Source organism: Sphaeramia orbicularis, chromosome 14, assembly GCF_902148855.1.
Source record: "Sphaeramia orbicularis chromosome 14, fSphaOr1.1, whole genome shotgun sequence".
NCBI lineage: Eukaryota > Metazoa > Chordata > Actinopteri > Kurtiformes > Apogonidae > Sphaeramia > Sphaeramia orbicularis.
This window is the reverse complement of record NC_043970.1, coordinates 26,145,061-26,166,852: the sequence shown is the minus strand read 5'-3', so window position 1 is coordinate 26,166,852 and position 21,792 is coordinate 26,145,061. Positions and strand designations below refer to the sequence as shown.

Sequence of the window (21,792 nt, the reverse complement as noted above, 5' to 3'; positions counted from 1 at the left end):
CTGTTTGAAACATTAACTGCCTTTCTGAGAGTATGCTACTCTTTTGATGTAAAATCTGACACGTCTCCTTTCCTGAAGAGCACAAACATCTTGTTTTTTCTGAAAAAGTAACACCAGTACAGTCAGATTAAACTTCTTTTTGATTTCAATATATAACATAAGTAAAAGTATTTCTCACAGGAATAATTTTTTGTAAGTGGTAGTGTACAGCAACCTGGGCATCACTGTGAAATAAACCCCCATAGGTCGATGCAGGACTTTCCCTTTACAGGAGCTGATGATGCTGAAGGAGATGATTTCATAATAATGACTGACTGGCATTATTGTGGGAGCCGTGTATTACACTGCAGCAGTCTGAGATACAGAAATAACACGCCATACAACACTATTATTGAACAACTAGATATGACTTCACCAGAATTAAATGGAGAGAATAATGACTTTACTACTGGGAGAAAAATACCTGATTTTACCTAAATTTTACCTAAACTACATACGGAGATTCCAAATCTGAAATCAGAATTTCTCCAGCCTGTCACGAATTTGAGTTATACACAAGTCAATATAAAGCCATTCACAGCATATCACATCAGTGTTTTAGTTCTATAAATTCTAAACATTCTAAATTCAGATGGATTTTAATGCCTGAAAGACAAACCTGGTGCAGTCCAAATGATGCAAAGCTGAAAGCTGGAATATTCACAAGACCCCAGATGATCGAACTCATTTGTGGTCTCATATTCTCCTCAAAGCTCATCTCTAAAACTGACATCCTGGGTTTCATTTGTGCAAATCCTGCAAAATTTAGAGTTTTTGCACCCAGTTCAAGTGATGAAAGTGATGAGCGTGATTTCATCAAGATATTTCTGAAACACAAACCAGATACAGAGGACCCTTCATCCCAGACATGATGGTGAATACTGCTAGTTTCAACTGCAGGAAATAGTCACAGCCAACAAGCATAAGAGCAAGTGTCTGAAATATTTTTAATTATGTAGAGCTGAGCTACTCACTCTGAAAGTTAAGTTTGTTTTTCTTTGGGTTGGATGTTCATATCTGTATGCGAAGTGCATTGTGGGAAGTGAAAGTGGGTTCTCACAGATTCTGCAAGAAAACAAGCCAGATTGCTACAACATAAAATTATACAATCCACCAGGGTTGTTTTAAAAAATGAGTATAGTTGGAGGATGGAGGTAAAGGTGACATAGGTTCAGCAAACACCAAGAGACAGCCAAATTGCTGCTGCATGGAATTCCCATTCACACAATGCACTTCGTGACAAAATTTCCAAAAAGGCCCCAGTGACGTTTCGGTTTGTTATGTAAACAAGCAGACTGTGTTTATGATGGAGTCATCGTTGAAGTTGTTCACCATGAGGGAAGTGATTCAGGTGTGTAAGCACGGAAAGACTAATGGATTAGTGATAATTCGGCTATCACTGGGGTTTGACACATTTGAAAAAAAAAATTGTGATGAAATTCCTACGTTGCTTTAATATGGAGACAGAGAAATACATACATGTGTGGTCATTGAACTTTACTAAACCAACTAAAGTTTTGCACAGTACTGCATGCCCCAATCCAAAGAGCATCTCAAACAAAACACTTTTTTTGTATCCAAGAAATGCTGCTTTTCCAACATTTTTGTTACCTATAAGCAGAGTATGTGATGCTAATGTACCTTAACATTAGATGCCGCCCACTATAAAACAAAAAAAGGAGAAGAGGAAGTCCATTGACTCTGAGCAGTAACTTGCTCCCTCTGTAGATAAAAACGGCTCACTCTGAGGTTCTTCTTACACACCGGACCTTTCAGTGAGTATCCTCAGGTGTGAACAATTCAAAAACAGATTCAGAACACATTGTTGTTTTTGAAGCCAGTGACTCATCAGATTTTATGGTGTTATTTTTTTTGTTTGTTTTTTTTTTTCCTGTAGTTTTGTCTCCTACAGGTGCTGCACACCAAAAAGGAAACATTAAATCCACAAATGCTGAATGTGTGTGTTAATTCATGCACTTGAACCATTAATCCTGAGCACATCTTAACCTTCTGTTCTTCGTTGAGATATGTGTGTGTAAAGGCATCTGCCCTCTACGTAATGAGCTTCATTATTGCCGCCCTTATGAGTTTTACTCTGACCTTTAGTGTGGATCCATCTTCATTTCCTCTGACAAGGGGGAATATTTTTGGTGACAGAACATTTTCATTACAAGAAGTTTGCTTTTCAGTGCCCTTCACACGGATACAGCGGGTTTTCTAAATGTTCTCACATTCCCTCCTCCATATTAAATTCAAGTTATCCAATCAGATAATGGCGGTCACTTAGTGTCACGGCGGGCCAATCCGTTCATAATCTCTTTACTGTGGCGGTCTAATGTGAGTGGTGGCCTTGCAGCATCTGTCAGACAGACAAGTGTCTCCCCAGATGCTTGAGAGTAGCAAGACATGCCTGCATCTCCCGAGACAGATTCCTTATACGAGCTGTGACATCAACACTTGCTTTAATGTAATATCAGCTCCCTGTGTAAGTAGGACACACTGTCCCATAACAGCAACAACAATGAGCCTGCTATAAATAGCCTACCCTCCTAGCCTGAGGGAAGATCTCTCACAAAGGCAGGAATGAGCAAATACAAGTGAGATCACTCAGGCATCAACCAACAGCTATATCTTTTTATTAATTTTATAACTGTCCAAATTGTACTTCATAAACAACCTATAATCGTCAATATCAGTTTCCTCGCTTCTCTTTCCTCGGCTTTCAGGCTGATGTTGCTTCTGCAGCTACATGCAGACATCTATCATTCAATTTGTGCTAATTACTGTTGTCATCAGGGTAGTTTCATTTGTAACAGGGCTTTATTTGCTGATAAATGTGCTGTTGGGCTTTTCGCTCCCCTACAGGCTCTTCTACCATCTTTAAAAGTATCAGTCTGCTCATCCCCTCAGTAAAGTAAAGACGGAGAGATAAACACCTTTAAGGCTTCTCATCGATAATAGAAGCAAAGTGGATTTGTTATCACTGCCAGAGGACCAGTTACCTCCAGCTTCCTCCTCACTCAGCGGACAGACACAGAAACTGTCAGAGAGGAGAGAAGAAAAAAGGTGGAGAGCTTGTGGGAATTGAGCCTCATAGTATAAAGATGACTGTCTGCAGTGTGGAGGGAAACAGGAGATGGGCTCCACACCCAGAGGTGCACTGGAATTCCACACCAGGACACTCAAACCTAGATGATACTGTGGATGAACTGACATCATCTTATGTTTGTCGGAACTGTTTATTTTGCAGAGGCACTTGTTTTAATGAGCATTATCAAACATTTTAATTAGATTTGATGATGATACTTTCACAATTTTACAGATGCTAAATCACATAACACATAACTGTCAAAATGGGCATTTTGGGGAATAAAAGCAAATCACATTTATTTATAACACATTTATTCCAAATTTGAGTCCAGTTTAGGAAAAATATTTGTGTATAAAACATAGCTTAGTATTTTCCAGCTATTGATTGTGATTTGATCTGTTATTGTCTCTTGTTTATCATACACACAGGCCATGATGGTCTTAATAGAAAAATAAACAACCAGAGCCAGAGTAGGAACATAAATTACATATAATCTTAAACACACACACTTCCTCTTGATGTTTTCTTCAAGCTTCAGAAACAAAGGCAGCCAACTTATAAATGTTTAAGTGAAACTACCACCCCAATCTTTAAAACATCAAAACATTTCTGCGTATTGCACAAGTTTTATTAAATATACACATCCTGAACTCACTATAATAAGAGCAATACCAAAGAAAATGTGATTAATTCTTCTCTTTATCCAGTTCACACAACTTTTTATCATGCTGGTTGTCTGGTAAATTGCTGAACTTCAACGGATTCCTGTTTTAATCTGTGCAGCTAAAGACCTTTGACTCCTTGTTAAATATGTTGTGACCTAATGTTCACAACCAACACTAAAGCAGTCTAGCAAGTAGTTTTCTTTTATGTTCAAGCCTTCACCTTACAAGACCAGAGAGTTTCCTCATATGCCTTATTTTCTGACATTTTTATCAAAAATCCCACCGTCTGTTCATCTCATACTTTATTGCTGTAGTTTTCTTTCTTTATTTTTTACAAAAACACTACAATGTAAAGTCCAATGTGTAACATTTTGGAGATTTGGGAGGATCTAATCACAGAAATGGACTATAATATTCATAATTCTGTTTCATTAATGCATAATCACACTAAAATATTAACTGTTTTCATTACCTTAGAATGAGCCAGAACATCAACAGAGGGAACATGTTGCTCTTCATGAAATTTGTCATGTTTCTACCGTCACTCACAAATGGATTTCCACTTGTGTGTTTTCCATTGTGTAGCATGTGGCATCAAGCGTTGACGTACATTGTCATCACGTACTATGTTTGAGTGTGGACCAGAGGTAATAGCTGATTATGCATGGATGGTTGGAACATGGAGAGTCTTCTTGGTAGTTCTTCTCTGTTCAGCTGGACTGGTTTAGCTCCATTTGAACTGAGAAGAACTACCAAGAAGAATGATGACCAGGGCAAATGAGAACCTACACAGACAATATGGAGGGTCTTTATGTTTTTGGAATCTTCTTTAGGAGAGCGTTGGAAGTGTTCAGTTGATGGTAATCTGCAACTTCACAGGTAGTTGTGTCTAATACAATAAAATTAATAAATGATTATAACACAAGTATTTATAAAGTAAATTAAAATACCAACAACATTAAATAGTAAAGTTTTCTTACCGGCCTTTTAAACAGACCATGGTGTTTCCCTAGAAATTTTCCCTCGTACCGCACCATATGCCATGTTACCAAATGGCTCAAGGGTGGCAACAAGAAGAAAGGCAACACAAAAAATACCAATCAAAAGTAATTTATTTGGTTAAATTAATAACCAAAATAGTGGGAGAGTAATTAGTCCTGTTTCCACTGTGTAAACAAAGACCACTAGATACTATTTTTCCTACCACCTTGGTTGAGGTTCCAGTATGAGCCAAAGCAATAGTAAACATGAAATAAAATCATACAAATCACATTTTAGTTGATCTAGAATTGTCAACACCAAGAAAATATGGGAAAATATGATCGCAAATTTGGGAATATGCTATGTTTTAATTAATCAACCACAGATTTGTGTCCAAACTACTTAATTTTCATCATCCATCACTCTTGCATTGCTTGTAGCTGCAGTTGCATCTAAAATTGCTATGACAACCAAATGTGGTGAAGGAGTACTATAGCTGCAGTGGAAATACAATACTCTTGGGCCAAGCGGTGCCGAATCAAGACAAGTCAAACTGATACAGGCAGTGGAAAACTGTCATGTTTCCTTACTGCAGTTTGATTCTCTGTCCTCATGTCACAGATGTTTCCACAGTCATATGACATATATATGACATATGACAGAAAAAAGGAGCAAAAATATTAGGAAGTGATCAAACCCCTCACATTTTGTGGTTCTATTATTTTATTATTGCTGAAGGATTAATATAAAAGTAGTCGCTTTTGAGTGTGAGTCCCGTAGGATGAATCGACCCACTCCCAGCTAAATAAAAAACTATGTCACTAATTAAGCATTTACTAAGTGGGCAGCTTTTACCTCTTACTGTTAGCAACTGTTGTCTGGAATAGATATATATTTGAAGAAAAAAAATGCATTTGTGGATGATAAGTAATGTATCATTTGAACAGGACCACATAATGAGCAGTTCAGTGCAGCTTTTGACTATAGCATGTTCAGATTTAGCATCTATTGACACTTGTATTATATCATTTGCAGTACAAAACAGTGAAGTATGTTTCCTTACATGCAGGCACACAGCTTGCTGTTTATAAAGAACTTCCTTAAGGCATCATTAATCATTTGATGAAAAACCATAGACAGTTTTCATGCATCTTAAATCCTTTGGCAGCACCTTAGGTAGGTGGATTAAAAAAAACAACAACTTAACAATAGCCTGAATAATGCACTGACTAAAGACAAACAAAACTGCAAGTTGTTTTAAAGAAGCAGGGACCATGTTGATATTATGGGGAAAAAAAAAAAAGGGAGAAGAGGTCATGAATTCATGAGGGTTTTTAATTTTATTTTTTACTTTTGGAGGGTTGTCTTGAGGGCATAATGGCTTCTTTGTGAATTTTCATTCAGTAGGTTTCTTCCATGCTTTAGCATACTTTACTGTATAAAAACTCAGCTCGCACTGCAAACAGAAAACATCAAAGATACATATGTGATACCTGAGGTTGAACTGTAATGCATAGTAAATAAAGCAAAACAACTAAAAGAGCAATATCTATGCTTATGTCTCCACAAACAGAAGTAAGAACATGGCTGCTGAGAGGAGAAAAAGATTGACTATGGAGGATTTTTACAATCAAAGTGTGCACAGTGTTCTTTGTAGCCAGCACCTCCAAAGGAAACCCAAGAGAAGTCTGAGTTAAAACGATCCCAGAATGAAAAACAACTTCAGAAGTACATAAGTGGGGAAGTTGGCAAGTATACAGCTACAACAAGGATAGTTAGGACATTACAGTTTAGTTTTTTTATTGGTAAAACTATATATGATACTACAAAGATGCAGATTATGGGTACATCTTAAGAATACATCATAGTACTTCCAGCTGAAAACTTTGGTTAATATAATATTGTTGTGCTGCACTGTATAATTCAAGTGTTTAGAATCAAATATAACATTATAAAGAAATTACACTGGTCTACTTTTTTTTATGTTTAGAAATGATCTGCCTCAGAGATTAAATGTGCTAAATCTTACATACTTTAAAAAGATGAATTGGAAAACAAATGACAAAAGTGCTGTTTACCTAATTTTCAATGTATATGATAAATTGTTATTACTCATTTAAATTGGTTTATTATACAATTGACCTTTTTCATGCTTGCCGGAAATATGTAATCAGTGTGGAAAAGAACTTCCTGCCAGGGATCAACACAGTGAGACAAAATGGATAAGAGAGTGTTCACAACCTGCCTGACTGATTTGTCAAATATTACATTTGCCAATGTTGCAAGGTTCATTCAAGAAAATTCCGTAAACAAAAGAACAAAATCAATAAAGGGTACAAATTTTTCCACATGGAATTTGTCAATCAACATCAAGGTAAGTAGAGAGCGATCAGGCTTTTACTGAACTGCTGGCTACAATAACAAGTTATTAACATATTTACTTAGACATAATTTATGTCTAATGTACAGTTGACCTTACTAAAGCATTATAGTCTGCTTTGAATGAAGCAATACGGCATTAATTTGTTCTGTTTTGGGTTGTCCAAGTGGACAATTGTCTATGCAGCGACAGTAATGTTAGCCGAATGCCATCATCAGTTAACCTTTTTTCCAGGTAACGCTTGTGTTTATGTACTTTTCTGAGCAGAAATGAAGCTGTTCCATGAGAAAAGGCTAGGAACACCCCCAGGTTTCAGGCGACAAACAGTGATTCCCAGCACGTAATCTTTCAACGTGAAATGTCTGCTGCAGACATACATACTACCCTTTTTAATCACAAACTTTGGTCCTTCATCCTGCTGGATCACCTGAATCCATTTCCGCCTAACCTCACTGTCCACAGGAAAAGAATGAAATGACAGATATGGCTACTTTTGGGCATAACAAGAGCAACCTGGAACGCTACAAAAACTCTTGTTCTTCGCTTGCGCCATAGTTGCCCTGATAGGTGAAGAAGTAGAATTCTGCGGCGATTGTGTATTTCCGGTCAAAAATACGTAAGTAGTGAAAAAGGTCTATAGATAGTTTTGAAGTAGATCTGGTAGCTCTGAGACAAACATTTCTTTTGAGTAAAATATTTGTCATTAACCCTCAGAATTTCACATTTTGATCCAGTACTGTGTTTTGGAAAATACAGCCAACCGGCATTTTTGATCTAATTTTTCTCTATGAGTTTCTCAAGCTTGGTAAAGTTTCACTGCCTTTACTCTGGAGACATTTTACTTGTAGACCAGTGATTAATAAATAACAAGACGACAAGAGTAGAACAAAGACAGTCATTCACAAACAGCAAAAAAATCTACAGAAAATAAATGAAATGACACTTTCCACTGTCTGTGGTATCTTGAGTGATGTCAGATTTCATTGCTTTTATGAATGGTCTTCCTTATAGTGATTGTATTCACTAAAATGTGTTAGAGCTGTAAAAATGTGACTTACTTGTGAATATGATTTAACTGTGAAACACATCAGTTTTGGAGATAATACACATAAAAATCAACAAATATGATTTGTTATAATATACAGGGTGGGGAAGCAAAATTTACAATATTTTGAGGCAGGGATTGAAAGACAGTGTATGACCAATTAGTTTATTGAAAGTCATGAGAATTTATTTGCCACAAGAAAATTTACATAATAGAAAAGGTTTTTATTCTATGTGTCCTCCTTCTTTCTCAATAACTGCCTTCACACGCCTCCTTAAACTTGCGCAAGTGTTCCTCAAATATTTGGGTGACAACTTCTCCCATTCTTCTTTAATAGTATCTTCCAGACTTTCTCGTAATAGTTTTGCTCATATTCATTCTCTTCTTTACATTATAAACAGTCTTTATAGACACTCCAACTATTTTTGAAATCTCCTTTGGTGTGACGAGTGCATTCAGCAAATCACACACTCTTTGACGTTTGCTTTCCTGATTACTCATATGCTCAAAAGTTTCCGAAAAGGTATGGATAATAGTGTTAGGTATGATTATGACATCAATATATGTTTGGTTTCAAAACAATTGACATAGTGCCTGCTGAGAAAAAACAACTAAATGTTCATTGTAAATTTTGCTTCCCCACCCTGTACATAATAATAAAACCCCCAGTGAATCAATGCTATGTATCCACAGACTGTATTACTCATCAAGCTCATTGATTTCATACGTCTGTATTATGGTATTATCAAGTTTTCTTCAAACAAAAACTCATAGCTGGTTATTTTGACATTTTGTCTAAATAACACTGTGTCTTAGAATCTTCATGTGTTGCATCAGCTGATAGTTTACATTACAGCTCTGTTAGCGTAGATCTATTTTTACATCGGAAACAGCTACACTAAAACCATAATTAACCTCTGTTTCCTGCGCAGTTTGTGTTGTTAGTAGCTGTTAAAGGTCTGTTTGGAATCATCCAAACAAGGTCAGAAGTGTCACAGTTTAGTCTAAACCGTGGATCAACAAATGGTGAACTTAGCAAAGACAATAACATCACATAATTACAACAGTGCTTCTAGCTTTTAGCACTAAAAGTTGTTTTTTAGTGGTTCTTATCTTCTTATCCCATCTGACTCAGTACTTCCTTTGGTGGTCACAAAAATACATTGTAACATCAGTTTGAATATGCTCCATGTACATTTCTACACTCCAGTGTAAATACTCTTGAATCATTTTAGAGTTTTTTTTTTATATTTGAGAGAATAAATACTACATATAGCCCCTTTTATACTGATACTCATACAACTGTTCCTGAAGTACTCGTGTCTTACATCCACTTCTGGATCTTCAGGTTTACATTCATGCAGTGGGTGGAGTGACATTTTATATGCACCTCTGTGGGAGATATATCCCACATTCTTGGCTGTTCTGGTTGATAATTAGTTGACTAGTGAAGAGAGACAGTTATCAACCTCAGGATGCTCGTTCCACTTCTGAAAAAGATGACAAATCGCTATAACAAAAAGAAGCCTCCAACAGTGGGAGGGCAGTCAAATCCTCTCGAAGGCACTTGGGCAGACATCCAGCTCTGCACAGGACTTTGGCTCCAGCCCGCTTAATTAGAGTCAATTCCCATAGGAATATTTAGGCTGATCATCCTGCAGCTCAGCCTGCCTGCCTCAGCTCGCCATCAAGGAAGAGCAGCACAGAGCTGCTTGTCCAGACAGGTGGACAGACGGAGCCTCAAGGCCCGACAAATAAAGATAAAGCATAAAGCCCCCCCTCTTGTTCTCTCCCGGAGTTTGTTTTATGCCTTCTCCACAGCAGCGAGATGACCTCATATTTCTTATTACATCCGCGACAAAGAGGTGAATACTAATGTATAGAATGAATGCGAGTCTCCATGCAGAGTTTATTTGTCTGTTGGCTATGATTTATTTTATCATAAAACTCAAATTGCAATATGATGTGCTGTGTTTTATTTTTAACTGCACAGCTTTAACCACTGGTCCATGTGTGTGAGACAGGACACAGTGGACATACTGCTAACAGTCTGGCTGTGATGCTTATGATAAACTAGTGCATTGACCTGTGGAGATCCATGGCTTCTAGATATGGTAGTTTGTATGCTGTTGTGTATTTGTGCATGCTGTACCGCATTTGTCCAGCAGTCACCGCCAAAGCATTCTGGGTATAGCAACATGACTGTAAGGCTATTATATTCCAAAATTACTAATATCTCCCAAAATACTGGTCCTATCAACTTGTGGTTTTCACTAGTCTGTTCCTTGACCAAAAATACATAAGTATGACAAACTGCAGCAGTCAGCTCTTTCCAGATTTTCTGTGAGTCCTCAGACACACACACACACACAAAGGCCAGTTGGCTTTTATGATATCGATACAACTGAGCCATTTTCATTTCATTTTATGTATCAGTCATGTAGAATGAAAATAAGAATTTAAACGATTTAAACGATGTGATAATAACCCAAAATATTCGACACATTAATATTTTGATATAGTGATGGCATTTAATAAAAGGTCAGGGGAACAAACTTCACATTAGTTCATGAGTGTGTGCACCAAACTACATTATAATCCATAGTAAAGCTGAAAAGATCTGAATACGTCAGCGGAGGAAATGTTGCTGTTGTACATTTCTATATTTTTTTTGTCTTTCCTCAACTGGCAGAAGGTTGACCGGGTGGATGGTGGATTTACAAAATCCAGGGCTTTGCCCACAGTAAGCAGTTCAGATCCTGACTCCTGTAAGTTTTAGGTTACAGCTATAAAAGTTCTTTGGTTCTCGGTTGGAAAAAGACAGTGATTTAGTTGGAATATTACTGAATACAGAGTGAGTCATCATAGCACTTCATATCACAGCTCAGTATCTGGATGTTGTGTGGTTTAGTCAGTATTACCATAAACTGAAATAGAAACATGTAGTTTCACATTTTATAGAAAAAAATACCATGTTTCCTGGCAACAAGTCACAGCATCAAACATATCATTTCTGTAGTATCACCTGACATAAAAGGAAATGTATCACATAAGAGAGAAAGAGAGAAATTATAGAGATTATATGCATCCTTGTTTTTTTAAATACCATGGCAATTCTGCTGTGAGGATAATAAAGTGAGTTAACCATTAACCTTTTAACTTTAACATGAACAAATAAAATCCAGTCCTCAGATACAGTCTGGGTTAAAACTTCATTGGTAAATTTCTTGTGCCTGTCACATGCTACCAGTAAAATACAATGTTCACTTCTACAAATTTAGTTTAATACATTCAACAATACAATCCTGCTATTTTCCACACTTTAATGTTAGATCCTTCATATAAGTTGCTGTTGTCCAATCCCTGTCACTGCAGGTGTGTGTTGTTTTCAGGGAGTTGGACGTGTTGAAATTAACAAATGCAGGAAGACAGTGTTTACACAACAAAACTTCTGTTAACCCTTTATCGGGCAAGTGATTATTTTTAGTAATTTCCACACACATTACAAGACAGCGATAGCAACAGTTACAGTGAGGACAGTGAGTCAACAATCTCAGGTCCAATGTGGTCTACAGGGTCTGTAAGGTCCACCTCTGCATGAACAGTGAGTGTACCTGCTTTGTTAGGTACCATGAAGTAATGGTACTAATGTAAGGAGTGATGTTCAAAAGGATAATGTGGATGTGGACAGGTGTGTGGATCAGCACTTATGTTGATCTAATGTTCTAAAAGGGATGTTCTAGTGTTAAAAAATACATGTTCCTTTCACCTTACATGTGTTTTTCTTGTATTTATTTATTTATTTATTTATTTATTGTATTGCATATTCTTCTTGGATTTTTATTTGCCACTTACCAAATATGATAACTTCATTGACCTTGATTTTCTACATAACAATAACATTTTTTTTTTTAATTCACAAAAGTAATACAGTCTTGTTAGGTCCTCCAGTAACATACCAAGGTTGAAATTTTGAATTTCAGAGTATTTCTATGACAAATAGATTCTATCTGCTGAAATGCTAGAGGCTGTTTATTGTAAAATGGTTAGGTGTTGAGTTTGTAGAAACATGCATTGTAGTACATGTACCATTCCAGACAAGTGGATCAAAACAAGAGTTACAACAAATTAATACAGTTTCTATTTATTAAACGTACCAATCAGAGACAATTACCTGCTTCATTCTTTTAAAAGTCTGTTATTTTCTGCAGCAGGGGTAAATAAAAGCCTGGCCACTATATGAGGAAATATTATATTGTTCTCTAGAGTCAAGAGTTAACAGAAAGTCTCAGCCTGAAATCAAGATGACATTACTTCAGGTTTATGTGATTGTCTTGATCTGCAGGACATGTATAGAGTGTTGTGTAAAGTGCAGACTCTAAAGACTCTTTGTGTTTGGTGAACGTGGGCGACATAAATAAAACGGACCTGTCTGGACACCACTGATTACACGTAATGAAAGACACAGTCAAAATGATTGTTTTCACTTGTCCTCCTTCTATAAAAATCTGAGTGGTTGGACTGTGAGCTGCTTGAGGTTTTCGGTTGTTTTTTACAGAAAACCGATGAGAACATAAACTGAAGACAACAGCTGACAGCGCTTGACATCCTGACTCTTCTTTACATTCGATACACATAAAAAATGTAGGAGCCAGCCAGTACAATGAGTACGGCAGGTTGTCTCCTGCTCACAGGCTGCGAGTTGTCCTTTCACCAAGCTGCTTAGTGAGAAATGGATTTTGACAGAGAGGAAGAGATAAGTCCTGTGACAACAGAAGTGTAGTTCTCTCAGTGGCGGTGATGCCTGACCTCTTACAGACTTCCAAAAAGTGACAATCCCAGGAGAGCATGAAAGTGGAGCATCAAGAACCTAAAAATATTTGTTATGCCCAGTTCATGCTTTTTTGTTCTGTGAATAGAGCAGGAAGCAAATCCCACAACATCTAAAACCAAATTATTCATGTAGTGTTTAGTGCTCATGCAGTGATACGTGAAAACAATGCAAATGAAAAGTATTTCTCTGCACATCTAAGAACTTTGCACATGACTCAAAATACTGAAAAAATGTTCATATCATTTGATAGGGCTTTAAACGTGTTATATGTGGTATTGCAAACTTTAAACAGCAGGGAGACTTTGCATACCACAGCACTGAACTGAATCAATGCATTGTATTTTAGATTAGATTAGATTAGATTAGATTAGATAGAATTGATCCTTTAGGTAGAGCCCTCAGGAAAATGAACTCTTTAAAACCTGACGTGCCATTGCTGACACACCCAGTGCATATGCAGTTTGGATGGTTGTAACTCTATCACTCTTTGAGCAATTTGAAAAATTCCAACGATTTCTGAAACTTGAGACGTTGCACTTTATAGACTTTATTGGGTCATTACGGTAATTTCACTCACACATGTACTAACTGGAGAAAAAGCAGTTTTAGCAGTATTATAACATGAAGTACATTGTAAATGATTGCTAGATTTTGAAAGATCTGGGGGGAAAAGCGCTCTGGAAAAATGGGCAAACCAACTCACAGCATATTTTCTAACCTTTTTATCATCAAAATTAGACAAAAAAATCTTAAGTGGACCATTTTTGTCTTAGGGTTTAAAGGGTTAAGTATCCACAGACTGTATCACTCACTAAATAAAGTATAAAGCTCATTGTTTACACACATGTATTATGGTATCATCAAGTTTTCTTCAAATAAAACCTCCCACAGCCAGTTAAAATAACATTGCATCTTTGCTAATCTTCACGTGCTGCATCAGCTGATAGTTTACATTATAGCTCTGTTAGTTTAGCTCTGTTTTTGGACAGAAAACAGACACAGTAAAACCACAAATCTCTTCTGCTTTCTGTACAGTTTATGTTGTCAATAACTGCACTAAAGATCTGTTTGGAATCATACAAACAAGGTCAGAACTGTCACAGTTTAGTCTGAACTGTGGATCAACAAATGGTGAATTTAGTAAAGATTATATAACAGCATAATAACATGACAGAAGAAGAAACAATGGAACTCCAAGAAACTCCATTCTTTTCATTTCAAACTGTGTCCTGTGGTGAAAACAACAACAGTGCTTCTAGCTTTTCATCAGACCATTAGTATAAATAGATGCAACTCATAGCTCTACTATCTAATACATTGATGTCTTTGGCGTAAGTCCAGCTCTTTATTTTGCACAGTGTAATGATAATTTGAGGTAATTTGTCAATATTTGAAAGTATGAATACTACATATAGCCCCTTATATAATCATTTTATTTCACAGCTGCAATATTGTAATCTAAAACAATAGTGATGAATTTCAGAATAAGCCAGTGTTCAACCATATGCTCCAGTTTGATAACAATAATAGAACCACGAGTATTTATTATGTTTACACTGTAGAAATTTTTGTTACTAATGGCCAAACATCAGTGTTGGTCAGAGGTATCTGTTCTATTTGCATATTTCCTCAGAATTAGAACAACTTAATGAATGTTCTTCTTCTTCTTGTACTATTTTCATGAGCCACAGTGCAGTTTTTACATTCGTGTTCGAGTGTGTGATTGTGTGAGAATAATTACAACTATAAATTATTACAACCTATAAAAAATGCGGCCCCCCACACACATAATCACACCACATTTCCTGATTTCCAAAAGAGAAGAAACCTCAGCTGCTCTGCCAGATTTTCCAACTTTGGAAAGGCAGTCGGTGTCTGTGTTCTCTGCCAACACAATGACTACCAATGCAGCTGTCAAGGGATTTTTTTTATGTGTTTGTTCAAGTCAAAACATTTTCAGTTGTTTTGAAAAAGGAACACTTGACATAGAAGCCAAGTGGTAAACATGCCAAAGAAAGGGGCATGAAAGTAAAAGAGAAAGAAAAAAAAAAGAAATGACTGCATGTGAATGTGAGGTAATGTGAGTTAAAGTGAGGTAATGTTTATCATATGACAGACTTTTTCTGTAAAGCATCCATATGCAAAAGTTCAGCTATAAAATGTTTAGATCAAGGGTGTCAAACTCATTTTAGTTCAGGGGCCACATTCAGCTAAATTTGATCTGCAGTGAGCCGAACCAGTAAAATAATAACATAATAATATATAAATAATGTCAACTCCAAACTTTTCTCTATGTTTTACAGTGAAAAAAGTAAATTTATGAAAAGGTTTACATCTACAAATTATCCTTTCAAAAGATGTGAATAACATGAACAAATTGAAAAAGTAAGAGTAATTTTAACAATATTTTGCCTCAGTTTATCATTTCCACATGTACATTATAATGTACAAATCACAGTGGATCTACAAATACACAAAACATTTAATAACATGCAGAATATTGTTAAAATTACACTTACTTCTCTCAAGACATTTCAAGTTGTTCATATTTGTTTAGGTTATTCACATTTTTTTTTTATTTTTTTTTTTTACAAAATTATACTTTGTTTTAGTGTAAATACATGAAAATATTTACATTTACAAAGAGAAAAATTTGGAGTTGTCATTATTTCTATGTTATTATGATAGTATTTTATTGAATCCTGCCCAATTTAGATTGAATTGGTCTGAATGTGGAATCTGAACTAAAAGGATTGTTAATATCTTCGTGTAATTTTTGCATTTTACAAATTCATCCCAAGGGCCGGACGGGACCCTTTGGCGGGCCGGATTTGGCCCCCAGGCCGCATGTTTGACACCTGTGGGTTAGATTATCTGAATCATGGTATCGAAAGTCATTTACTGATCAGCAGCTACCTGAAAACACTGGTCTATTTGTCTTTTATAAAATATCTGCTTCAGAGATAAAATGTGCTAAATCTTTGGATACTTTGGAAAGATTAATTGCAAAAGTAGTAACAAAAATCCTGATCCTGATGGCTAATATTTTCAAGTTATATGATAAAGAATTTATTACATACCACACATATGTAGAGTTGTGTACATATGGAATAGTTATAAATGTTACTTTACATCAAATCTGAAGAGTGAATATAGTGTAATGTGCTGAACTGTAGCTCAGAGACAAATAGTTCTTTCTGAATAAAATGCACTGTTTCATTAATACCATAGAACCATAGAATTTCACAATTTGACCCAATACTATATCTTGAAAACTATAGAAAACTAGCACTTTGTACTGATTTTTTCTTTATTATCGACCCAAAAGTTCTACTGTTTTAGTATTTTGCTTGTAGAGCTGTGTAATTTGATGAAATGTCTCTTCTCTTTGAAGAGTAACACATTTATTAAATACAATAATAATCTGTGAATGATTTCACAGCCGGTCAAATCAGTAATGCCAAATGCCCAGTAATTTGGTAATTCTTGACACTTGTTAGTTGCAGTGAGTCCAGTGTATCTCATTTGACAGCATTTCAAGGAATGGTTACACGATGCCTCTTCAGTCAGTCATGCTTTTTGTGAATGTGACTAAATTCTCAGCTTCACAAATCCGAAATTTACAGCTTTAGAAATACTTAGACCACCATGATGATGCCAAATATCTGACAATGTGGTAGTTGTATTCAGTCCAGGGTTTCTCATTTAAAATCACTTCCAGGTAAAACATTTCTCCTCTTGTGTGATGTCTTTTGAGCCAAACTTGCTTTTTGTGCTGGCGGAAGTGACTAAAATATCATCTTTACGAATCAAACATAGTTATTTACATTGACTTACTTATGGGCCAGTACTACAGGATATTTACTGTGTTGGTTACTGAGTTCTTCTGTGACACCAAAGACTGAGGAACACCTAGAAGACTCTGTGGATACATTATGCTGGATTTATTGGAACGAGCTCACAACAACAGATTGCTCAGCACAGGAGAGTGAAGAATCTAGTTCTGAATGCACTTCTCATTATGTCGTACAAATATCAGATGGAGAGAGTGTCTCTATTGGTCCTATAATATAAATACGCATATACAGTAACACTGGTGTACAATTTATTTTTAGAAATTATCTGCGTCAGAGATTAAATGTGCTAAATCTTATATACTTTAATAAGATGAACCAGAAAAGAAATCATAAAAGTGCTGTTTTGCTAATGTTTTCAGTATATATGATAGAGGGTTATTGCACATATATATTGATTTATCTTCCACAAGAAAGATCCTGTGAACGTTTTGTGATGTGCAGACAGTGTTTTGAAGTACAGTAGATCTGGTAGCTCTGAGACAAACATTGCTTATGAGTAAAACCCATTCCCTCATTAACTCTCACAATTTCATATTTTGATCCAGTACTGTATCTTGGAAACTACAGCCAATCAGGATTTTTGGCTTAATTTTTCTTTATTAGTGACTCAAATTTGGTAAAATGTAAAATTTTCTGAAGGCATTTTAGTTGTAGACCAGTGTAATCTGTGTGGCATTCCTGAAGGACAACGTACAAAACTGACACATGTATGAACATTCCTAAAGGAGACAGAATTCAGTTCAATTCAACTTTATTTATAGGGTGCATTTCATGCACAAGGCAGACTCAATGTACTTCACAACATTAACATAAAAAAAAAATCATAAAAACGAGAGTGCAATTGCAAGTAAACGATCATATGTATACACACTTAAACTCACATCACTTTTCATCAGTACAAATATTCTGAAATTAGATGTTTTGGTTAACCTCCACACTGCTGTATTCATTTATAAGGCGCACAACAACCTATTTCCACCCTGCATACTGGAGTACAACCTTAGGTGGACCTGTATGTTCAAGAAAACAAAGGCAAGGACCAACACAAAAGGCAAATATATATCTGCAACTGGAGTAAAACTATAGAACAACCTTGATAAAGAATGAAAGACATGCACATCAGTCACCACATTTAAAAGGATGTTTAAAACTAAGGTATTCAATAAATATAAAATATCTGGATAAACTAAGCCAGTTATCAGTATGAATCTAAGATTTTGCTTAGATTATATTATTTGTTTATCCATATTATTGTTTAAAACTGCACCATCTTGTTATCTTGTTTTATTTCTGCAACTTTCCTTTTTGTAAATAGGGTAGATAAGGCATAAATAAGCTGTTGCTTCTGCCTACACCTTTTCGCCCATGTTTAATATAGAAATCCAAACTGTATGTATGTATATATCATGTTTTGTAAACTGGACGAATAAATGACTTACTTGCTACTAACGCATGCACACATACCCACACAAGCACACACAACTCAACAGAACGCTGTTGAAAAAAGGTACGTTTTTACCCTGTTTTTAAAAATGTCTAAACAAAAACAAGTATTTTAGGCAAAATATGTGTATAAACAATGGGCTGTAGATATGTTGTCTGCAGAACACATTGACTGAAGCCTGCCTGTCAAACTAAGACATGGTTAAAACTCTTCCATGCCTTTGGTGTGAGACTTTAACCTTTAAGAAGGGGCATCACTGTTCCTGACTGTCTTCATTGGACACTTATGCTAGATTCACCATTTATACAGAAATGACTTGTATTTGAGTTTGGCAGAGACTGCTTGACTGATGCTCTGGCACAGTCTGAGCAAACATGACACAGAGATTACAAACTCCACAGCAGAGCCTCCGATTGACGCTGTTTAAGCAGATAAACATGTGTGAATGAAGAAGACACTTTTGTTCATTTGGGAGGAGAGTAGGGAAGTGGAAGTGATGATTTTCAGATATGTAATGGGTCAGTGAATGAGAGTGATGAGCAGGCTGAATAAACAGATGCTGGCTCAGTTTTAAGATGTGGTAATTGAGGTGTGTTAGTCTGAAGATGTGAACAATTGGATGGAAAGTGGTGGATTTCAACCCTGCCTGAACCATTTCAACTTCCCATGAATGTTACTCTTCTGCAGACATAATAAAAACACTCCCACGCTATGTGTTTTTGTGTATCTCAAAGCTACTGCAAGCTATACATGTTTCTGGTTGATTAAAGCAGCTAAACTGGGATTCAAACAACAGTTGAGGTGTCACTTTCTGATGCTCGTACTGTGTTCATGACAAACGGGAGATGTAGCCAGTCACTTTGGGCGCTGCAGCTTCATTAAGTGCCTGTTGTTTCGGTACACTTGGGTCAGTGCAGCCTCCTCTCACATGGATGAATAGCAAATGACAGGCTAATTCAAGACAAATTAGAAAACAATAGGCTTCTAGGAATATGTGCTTCCGGGGGAAATTTTGGGAGTAGGATGTTCAGAGTTAGAGGTAGAGGTGTAAAATGTCACACACAATAAAATTATCATGTTCCTGCGGCAGGTAATTGGATTATTTGGAATTGCTCTGAGTGAATAAGCCAACTGTCACCAAGGACGCTTTGTCTCTGCAGACAATTACCAGGACTAAAGTGAGGGTTTTAAAAGACACAGGTGTGAAACAAAGCAGGGGTGTCAGACTGCATGCAGATAAGAGAATGAATACCCAACTGGAAAAAAAATTACGCAAATGCACCTAAATGGTTGCATAAGGAAACTCTGTGTCCTAAAAGTGTGAAAACAGTGCATATGTGAGACGGAAACACTTGGTCCTGTTTTAGCTGGTGCACAAAAACTAATCTTCATGACCAGATGTTTCAGTTCAGAGTGTGTTCTTACTGAAGGCACTTTACTGATGCCTCTGCTTCCTTTTCTTAATTAACAACAGGGAGATAATTGGTAGTTTTTTAAAAAGGGTTGTGTTATATAGTAGACAGATCTCATGCTGATCATTTTTGACACATCAGCGACTCTGACTCCAACGATGATGCCTGTTTGTTGCATGTGGCTTTAAAACACCTGAAATATTAGCACAGCTTGGCTAAATAATTAGTTGGGTTCTCTCTTTCCTAAAACATCCAGCTGTAACTTGGCAGATGATATTAATAAACTGAAGGAAGGTTTTGTCCTAATTTAATGCTTTTCAGTGAAGGATGATTGACTATAGTTGCACTGTAACACATTTTACCGTTAAATAACAGTAAAATACTGGCAGCTAGAGTTGCCAGCATGCTACCATTATTCTACAGTATCTCTGCTGTAATCTACAGCTACAGTTTCTTACTGTAAAAAGTATTACGGTACTGGGCTGTACATAATGTACCTTTTACAGTAAAATACTGTTAGCCACAGTTGCTGCATTTTACAGTAACTACCATATTCCAAGAAACAATATATTACTGTAAAACATATTTAATGTAATATTTACAGTATAACACAGCGAAAAGCTAGGATTTTAACATTTCAAGTTACATTTTAAAATACAAAATCATGAACATTGCTAGAAAAAGCTCAAACAAGAGATGACATTATTATATATAACCATTAAATTGACATGCTGTTTAATTTAATGGTGTCCACTTCACAGCTAGCAAGGATGCTTCAACTTAAATTAGCTACATGTTTGCTACATACGGCTAACACCCCGAAAAATGCAGTATTATCACGTGTGTTATACTGTGCAAGTTGCGTCCGGTGTGAACGCAATTTATGGAGGCAATTTAATGTTTAATGAACCCAAAATGCCACAGTTACGTTGATAAAATCACAATTACCTTTATAAATGAACAACTGGAGCAGGATGGAGTTACGGCAGTGTTGGTAGAAGCATCAAGTGGCTCTGTTCCCGTGCTGTATGGCGTTAAGTCCAGGTGAAAATAGCCATCCTCAGTTATTTTCTCTTTTTATTTTATCCTTCTGCTTCAAAAAAGAACCACTTACCTTTGATGCAGAAAGTCTATAGTTAACATTCGTTGGATTGAATCTTTTCTAAACGAGCTGGTGGGATTTGATGCCAGATGACTTTGTTCAGAGCAGTTCTGGGCGGACAGCAGTTAAGGAATTGAAGAAAATGCTGTAGAATACTGTCAAATTTTGCAGTAGCTTACTGTTTTAAATTTGCACCTTAAAGACCTCATTATTTACAGCATTATACTGTATTTACAAATAACAGCATGATACTGGACAAATTTTACTGTCTTTTTACAGTAATTTGTTATAGTGTGTGGTTATGCAATATGATGCATGTCATGACAACAGAAAAATGTCTTTAGTATCAGTTTTAGTAATAATTATTAGGCCTGTAACACATATCAAACTGAACTGTTTCGGTACACACCTGTTCGGTTCGGTACACAGCTGTACCAAAACGGCACAGTATGTTGAGAAAAAGAAAAAGGAAAGAAAGACGTTGTTCGATACGGAACTTTAAATCTGCGCAAGTTCCACATGGACATATTGAAGGAGCGCACATTGACGCAAAATATGAAATAGCAGCTGCCATAAGGTTAAAAAAAAACAAAAAAATATGATGTCAACCTGGAAGGAAGAGATTGAAGACCCTCCGCCATCATTACAGTCCTGTTTGGGATCACTGTGGGTTCAGGTGAAAGACTACAACAGGGAAAGAGATGTTAATAAGACGGACGTTGTTTGCCGCCTATGAACTACGGTAGTTCTAAAACACTTACACCTGCTTTCTCTGTATGTCTCTCATGCACACACTGTATAATAGAGGAATAGAACCCGGGAGCTGGACGTTGAAAGTATGTAAAGTTTCTCTTTCATTTCACACTAGCATTAATTACATTAGTCATGGACCACACCCCCAGGTATAGCCGCCCCACACACACACACACACACACACACACA

General features: G+C 36.3%; 1 protein-coding gene across 4 annotated transcripts in view; it reads left to right on the top strand.

Moving 5' to 3' along the window:
• The window catches only part of LOC115433028 (glutamate receptor 3-like), a 115,575-nt gene that overhangs the window by 54,549 nt on the left and 39,234 nt on the right, over nt 1-21,792 (top strand). The window lies entirely within an intron of this gene.